Source organism: Aegilops tauschii, chromosome 2, assembly GCF_002575655.3.
Source record: "Aegilops tauschii subsp. strangulata cultivar AL8/78 chromosome 2, Aet v6.0, whole genome shotgun sequence".
Taxonomy (NCBI): Eukaryota; Viridiplantae; Streptophyta; class Magnoliopsida; order Poales; family Poaceae; genus Aegilops; species Aegilops tauschii.
In genome coordinates, this window is record NC_053036.3 from 268008077 (window position 1) to 268016927 (window position 8851).

The following is an 8851-nucleotide window of genomic DNA, read 5'->3' on the forward strand; positions in this document are numbered from 1 at the left end:
TGACATTTGAGATTTTGAGTTCGCGGTTTTTCCCGTTTCCTAAGGTGTTTTGGCAAATTAGGAATGGTTCGACTTCGACATCACCGCAACTCATCATCGCCTCAAGTTCGTCATTGACATTGACCACTTCACCATCATCCGTCCGTGGCTTACAAACGAGAAACCGTCGACGGTAACCTCGATGACATCATTGTACATTCTCCCTTGCCATTACATTGTTAACCCCAAGCCCATTTTGCGTCACTTGCCTATCGAGACTAGCCATTTGAGTATTGAAGGCAACATTACTTGTGCACATTAGTGATCTACACCTTCCATTGCATACATACCATATCATATTGGTATCATCATATCATATATTGTGTCACAAGATTGTTCCCGCATATACACAATTGCTATCTTGGTTTGTGCATTTCGCATAGTGGCCATAAAAAAAGAATAAGCTTTTATGCAAAAAAAAGAGAGAGCAAAGAGGCTTGTAAGCAATAACCATAGCACCATACCACATTCCATATAAGATTGTCATATCCGATCATCTTGGATCATAACACTGGGAAGCATATATACATAGCATAATTGGGATAGAAGTCGTTGCATTTTTGTCTCCTATAGGTTGTGCACAAGTGTCGTATCCGCCTATTGAGCAATCGTGCTAGCGTCTCTCTAGAGTTGTGCAACAAGAGCATTTTCCGTGGATTCCGCATTTTGAGCTCATTCCTTGGTTGCACGACCCCATTTATCTATCCGTGTGTGCGTTTTAGTGTGCCATTCATTGCTATTGGTCTACTTGTTTCACTTGCGAATTTGTGAATCTCTTTCAACATTATTGACTCTTACTAACATTTTGCATCAAATTTTTGTGCCATTATCCTTACCGAGCTCCACCATAAGCCTTATTTGTGTAGGTGTGAGAAATTGAAAAGATCGGTACCAATTGTGCTATTTCCTTGTTACATTATTGAGTGATCATTGATCCATCTTCAACATCGGTCAAGGTACATTTGGTATAGTTCTTCTCTTTCTCCCACTCATATTTGCTTGAGTCTTGTGATGGATAGGCAAGGCATTTCATATCCCGTCTTCCACAACAACGATGGCGCAAATAACTACATCACCAAATCGTCAATCTTCGATCTACAACGACAAATGCAAGGCGCACAATCAAGATTGCGAGAGTGCATCGACAACCTTGCCATCAACATGCGACACTCCAAGCTACGTACAAGAGATTACCTCGACCACAAGCTCTCCACACAAGAGGATAACAATGCAAGGATGGAGGAGATTCGGACCTTGTTGATCAACCGTTCATCCCTTTCATCATCCTCAAGGCGACGGCGAGCAAGTCGACCATCTTCGGAGCGCCCAAGCGATACAAGCGCAAGTCGTCCATGTCCACATCTACATGGTGAACATCATCACGTTTGTGATCCACATCGTCATGACGAGCAAGTCACCTCCAAGCAACATGTGCGCGACGACGAACGCCATCGAGCTCAAGTACGACAACGACACCATCAACATGAAGATGCTCGAGATGCGCCTACCTACAAGTCCCAACAAGCTCTACATCAAGCTATGACCAAACTTCAAGAGCACATGAGAAGACCGCGAGACAAGCACCACCAAGAGGACGCTGCGGCTACTACCACCACCACTTCGGCATCTTCTCCAAGTGCTATCAAGGCATCTTCGCCTTTGGACGTACGGCATCTTCGCCTACTTCCCACGAGTTCACCTACATCGACATATTCAACAATAAGGCAACCACCTACGAGCGAGGGCGACACTTCCATCTTCGGAAGCCCCTCAAGGAAGATGGCCGAGCATGGGAATTTCCCTTCGGTCATGGAGACGAGCTACGAGGTGCCACATCATATGGGCCTCCAACAACAAGGCGGCGACAAGAAGGTTGAGCATGGGACTATCCCTTCAACCAAGGCGGCAATAGGCGTCGAGCATGGAGACATTTGCACCAACATCTCTCCGAAACCCACATATGACGAGATGCCCCAATTCCCATGTGAGGTGAGCCACCCCACCATGAGTGATATAAGTGACTCCACCATATGTGACATTGAGTGCATTTCCTACGAGAGGATGAGTGTGACCACCACTAGCCCCACACATGAGAGCATGCCACACATCCTATGTGAGCTTGAGAGCCATTTGAGTGGCTCCACCAACCATACGAGTGAGAGCATCCAAGAGGGAGTGAGTGAGCCACATCACTTAGTGAGCGAGGCTGTTGACACGACATGTGAGGCCACTATGATTTCTAACAACTTAACCTCTACTCCGAGTGTGTTTTCGTTGGTGCTAGGTCTCCTACATGATGACATGCCAATCCTCGACGAGTCCATACCTACAATGGAGACGAGGATGGCCATGGTGGAAGGCGATGCACCACCCACATGGTTCCATCAAGATGAAGATGACAACGAATGGATCTTCGACACCTCACCTACCACACATGAGCGATGGGTGATGGTGCTTCTCTTATCCCACTAGTGGACTATCTCACCAATGATTGCTTGCATGATGTTGATCCACCTATTCCCATGCTTCATGCTAGTGCGACTTCTTCATGTCATGACTTACCAAATTATGATGAATATGATGATAAGCATGTTGAGTTGCCTAGTTGTGATGCTATGCTCCATAGGATATCATGTGAAAATTTTATTGGTCACGTCATGTTTGACAATCCTTTCAACTTGTCATATGCTATGAGTGAGATCTCCCAAATTGCATCATTTCAATCTCAACATAGTAACTATGCATGACCCATTACAATAAATCCCATTTGCACTTATGGCATAGATGACAAGGTCATGGTCATTGGCTTTTGTTTTTCATGTGATGATATTGCCATGCTTCCTTTACATGATTTGCGCAATTCATCTACTATGCCATGCCATGATCACATTGTTCCAAATATGCTTTGTTTTGGATGTTGTCAATATTCTCCATGTGATGTTTCCACTAATGCTCATGAGGAGACCCCCATAGTTTCCTCATACATATTAGGAGATTTTGATGCATTCCATACTTTGCATTATTCCCATAATTGCGTGCACCATATGCATTCCATGAATAACAATGCTCTACATATTTCTCATGATGCATTACACAAATTGAGTCTCCATTATGCTATACATAATAACAAACTTCTCACAGTGGATGACATGTTTCTATATCACACATCTCATTTATTTGAGCATTGGCTATTTTGTGCTAACCAACACATGCACGTATGCATCATGATGGATGATCTGTACATCTACCATGCACACACAATTTTTCCTTTGCCTTTGTTTTGTGTAGGTACTCACATATACTCGTCAACCTCTCAATCGCAAGAGTTGACGAAACGAGCTCTTGAGAGCAACGATGATTTGGGATTCCGTGGACTACCCTTACCACTGTTCCATTCGCGCAAGGACTACGCGCATCTCTTTTACTTGTCTCTCACACGGCTATTGGCTATTTACCAATTGTCACCTTATGCCCATTCTATCGTGTTCACTTTGCATGTTATTCTTGCTTCTATGCCTTTGCCATGCAATTGTGACCCTTGCTTGCATTTACCCATGATACACCAATATGCTACTTCTATGTGTATTTGCATGCTTGGTAGAGATCCTTGTTGCTATTACCATGTTTTCCTTGTATCTCATGCTATTGATGATTGTTGTGTTGGGAGAGTCATGATGTCCCATTGCTATTTCCATGTGGCCTCTCGTCAATACATTGATGATATTTTGCTCATATCTTGCTTGCATGCTTGTGTTATGTCATGTGCATTATATATGCCCATTATTTTGCACACATGACGTGATTGCCATCATTACCTCTAGTACGTTGGATCTTCGCACTACTAGCTTGCTTGACTTGATCACTATGATTGCTTGCTTTGTCGCATCACCCATGTTCCATTCTTACTCGCTTTCTTGGGTTGATGACATATATGTTCATGCCTCTCACTTGATTTGTCTTGACCATTGTCTCTTGTCTCCACTAGTTGCATCTCTCATATCACCTTGTATTGAGTGCCAACTTGCTATGCTTATTGATCTTGGAGACTTGGACATATTACTTGTGAAGCATGCTTGTTTGATTGAGCCTATTGTATTTGGTTGTTCTCGCATCATATGCCTCCATACTATGAAATACTCCCTTGTCCTTTCTTATGATGAGCATGATGCATACACTTGTTGGGTATCTTACCACACGAATGATAGGTTTTGCACTTCCGCTAACCTTTTTTCCTAGTGTTTGTCATGTTCTTTCGTGTTGAAGGATTCACTAGGTGGTACCATCACGAGACATATTGGTGATAGAAAGGTCTACATGATGCGCAACACCAACATTTTCGACATCCTCCTAAAGGTGCACTCTTTCCCTTTGAGCCATTCTCAAATACGCAAATTGGATGGGTCATTCTTTCATTGTTGTTTCCTCCTTGTTGTCGATCGACATTGGATATGGACCCTATGGACCTTCAAGTTGAGGAGTGATCGGACTTAGTGGATGCACCACCGGACCAACACTACTACCACGACATCGAGCTATGGTACAACACCACCCATAACAAATTTGAATCTTATGCATGGATTGACTCACATTATGATTGCCTTGTTGCATCTTCCATTTCTATGTCATCCATGATATATGAGCTTGTGCACTTCCTTAGCAAATTTGTTGTGATCTTTCTTGATGGCATATTCATACATCATGATCATATTGCCTACCATCAATTGCATGATAACATAATCATATTGAGCATCCATTGCCATATTCATGCTATTAATAAACTGTCTCACTATGACATCATTTTGCACCGTGGTTGCATTGATCATATTCACAACACATTTGTGTGCACAATGAATACTTTTGCTCCCATGAACGATTTGCATGTCATTCTATATCATCTTGATAAGCTTCATGCGCTTTGCCACAAACAATCTTGCCGCACAGACTCATTCTTACATGATGGACACCTTGTGTGCGCTAACCATTCTATTTCCAAGTGACGTTTGTGTTTGCTCTTTTTGCATCTGTACCACTCCGGAGACACCTTGGAGTACTTGGATTGCGCCATGTCTTCCACTTTGTCCAACTACAAGTCCGTCCACGACAACCGTTTCCATGGTGATGAGGTTTTTGATCCAAGGTCGGATCTTTCCCAAGGGAGGGGAGATGATGCGGAGCATCCTACGATCATCCCCATATACACTACGACAACTGCCCAAGCCCCAAGTGCCCACATGTTGAGACCTCAAGCATACGCCATTGGACCTAAGGTACACCCAAGTAGACCATGGAGAGCCCAAGGACCAAGACCAAGTGTGCGCGGCAGCGAAGGAAGGAGAAGGAAGAAGAACCAGCTGCTACAGCGGCCGGACATCCGGCCCGACCCCCGGAAATCCGGTCCCTTCCTATCCAGAGAGCTCCGGAAGCGACCCCGACAGCCCGGACATCCGACCCCATGCCCCGGACATCCGGCTCCTCCTGAAGCCTCGGACATCCGGCCTCTTCGCCCGGACATCCGGCCCCACCAATCCAGAGAGCACAGGAATCAGGCAACTCCAGCCCGGACATCCGGCCAGAGGCCTGGACCTCCGGCTCTTCGTGAGCCGCCGGACATCCGGTGCTGTCTGCGCACAGTGAACGGGCCAAGGGCCCATGTATCCCCCCTCTCACTTACCCCTTCATGGGCTAACACTATATATAGACCCCCTTCTCCTCCTAGTTCGGGTTAGCGTTGTGATAGCTCATATGTGAGATAGAGCTTCGCTCATCCATACGGATCTACTCCACCGAGAGAGACGGTGGCCCCTCTTCGGAGAAGATCCACGTTGGATTCAAGACCTCCTCACGGAGAAGACGCCCTTCAAAACATCATCACGGAGAAGAACCGGTTACCCTATGTATCGTCCTTTGTTGGATTTGGATCGTTTATCTCTCTTTGTGTTATGAGGATCTAGCACATGTGTGATTGTTCTTGTTGGTTTGAGTGATTCTCTCGTGTTTTCCCTCGTGTTCTTCGTGTTCCTCGTTGGGATCGCCTCCTTTCGTGAAAGATCGTCCTACACCGGGTTAGCCCCGTATCATAATGATTCTAATGTTCATGAGAGTATGATGCTTCCTAAATTGGATACATTTGTCTTGCTTACAAATGAAGGGCCTACCTTGGACAAGAAGGATGATCATTGGAGCAAGATCAAGCATGGAGATGATGCCATGCGCAAGGGGAACAAGAACGGAGTTACAAGTGATGATTTCAGGACTTTGAAGCCACCATAATGAGTGCATGAAGCCTCGGACGAAATATACCAGATGCCACTTCATAAATTTCGTCTAGAGGCTATTATAGGTGCTGTGTCACCTTATTATTGGGCCAGGCCCATGTAATTTCGAAATACTTGAGTATATGCTGTTTTTAGAGTCCGTATGTGTGGGGAAACAAGAGTTAGGGTTGGTTTCGGACCCCTCCTCCAAGGGCCACGAAAATCCACCCTCTTCCTCCATATATACAGCCCTTAGGGCGTCGTTTAGACTTTGGGTTTTGTTTAGATTAAAGTTTGCCATAGCTGCAACTTCGCGTACTTCGTTCGTGTTCAACGACCATACATAGGCTTCACAGAACCCCACCTTGATCAATAAAGCTTTCCTCTTATATTCGCAAGATCCAAATTGCAATCTTAGTTTCTTGCTTGTTCTTCATTTGCCTGCAGGAAACAGACCTTCGTGGTCAGGTTGATCGTGCTCCGGCGTGGTCAATAACCTCCCGGAGTTGATTTAGCGATTGCTAAGGCGCGACGTCCTCGCACGTTCGTAGTTGGATCGTCAAAGTTATCTGCACCAAATTGATAGTTATCCTCTAACCGAAAGATCGGGACACCTCGCCTCTATGAGTTTTTCAACCTGGATTCGGCCCCTGAATAGTTGTCGAGGCCGACGAAGAGGGTGATGGACGCGTACCACGTTTAGTTGTGATCGTTTTGGTGGGCGATGGAGCTCAAATGGAGTTCGTATGGCCAAATTGTGGTCCTTTTGTGGATACAACATCGGGGGACAGCCCGTGAATTCACCTTTTAGGGTATGTTGATCACGCCGACGAGCCATCTTGCACCATTCGGGATGCCCTATAATTTTTCGTGTGCATAAACATAATGAGGAAGAGTTGTTATGTACTTTAACATTTAAGAATAATGCATCTGCTGGTGAAATAGTGAGGGTGGTAGCAGGGCGGGCGATAGACCATGTAAAGCATGAACTCTTGGGTTTCGTTGCAACGAAGAGCCTCCTCCTTCTTTCCTGACTAAACCTGTAGTCTTTCCGTTTTGAAAATGGAAAGATGGTGCATTTCTCTATATGTTATTGTCCGTATATCTGTCCTTGGGTGAGCTGACAAAAGGGTGGTAGAGTACATGATGTAGGGTAGAACCCTAGACGCCCGATCTTTCATGATTGGAGAGGATCCTACGAAGAACACGAAGAACACGAGGGGAAACGAGAGGAAACGCTCAAATAGACAAGAAGCGATCACACATGTGCAAGATCCTCGAAACACAAAGAGATAGACGATCCGAATCCAACAAAGGACGATACATAGGGTAACTAGTTCATCTTCGTGAGGAGGTCTTGAATCCACGAGGGGATCTTCATGTGAGGGGTCTTGAATCCAAGGTGGATCTTCTCCGTAGAGGCCGGGGTCTCTCTCGTGGAGTAGATCCGTATGGATGAGCAAAGCTCTATCTCTAAATGAGCTAATCCTTTGCTAAACCTAATTAGAAGGAGGTGGAGGAGTATATATAGTCTAAGGGGCAAAGGGGTACATGGGCCTCGGCCTAGAGGCACTGTACGTAGGAAGGGGGGCCAGATGTTCGGGTGTCTGGCCGGATGTCCGGGGCTTCACGGGGAGTCGGATGTCCGGGCTGACGCGGCTGGTCACGGTGCTCTCTGGATTTACTTGTCCGGATTTTCGGGGGCGAGGCCGGATGTCCGCGTGTTGGCGAGGCGCCGGGTGTCCGGTGTCGCGCCGGATGTCTGGCCTGGAACAGGCCGTTTCGCTCTTCTCTGGGTAGCTGCTGTCCGGATGTCCGGGGGTGGCTGCCGGATTGATAGAGGCAAAGGTGTCCTGTCTTTCAATGAGGTGGTGGCTATCATTTAGGAGGAAGTCGATTTTGACGATCCAACTACGAACGTGCGAGGACGTCGCGCCTTAGCAATCGCTAAACCAACTCCGAGAGGTTATTGACCACGCGGGAGCACGATCAACCATGGTGTACAGAATTTTAATCAAATTGCCATGGTCTACCAAGTAATAAGGAACATGCATGCATAGGTACCACGTCACAATCAACATAATCAGCATATGTAGAGATACTAAAATGCACACGAACAGTACGTGTTACCTTAACTTTGCCGCTATTGTTGAACCATTGGATGTAGTAAGGATGTGGATGTGGTCTTGTGGTGAGAGATAGCTTCTCCACCATCTCCATGCTAGCCAAGTTGTGGCAGCTCCCTCCATCTATGATGACGTGGACAGAACGTTCCTTCACAACTCCCTTTGTATGAAACAAATTTTGCCGCTAATTTTGCTCAGCTTGTGTAACCCGCACACTCAAAACACGTTGAGCAACTAAACATTCATACCTGGCAGCGTCTTCAGGAGCCATGTATTGCGTTTCATTTCCAGAATCATCTCCACCATGTTCTTCACGTGTAATAAGAGCCAAAGTCTCCTCATCATAGTCACTAGCGGACTCGTAACCACCACCCTTAGTAGCAATCATCATCGCATAATGACCTCTTCCCTTACAACGATAACAAATAATAT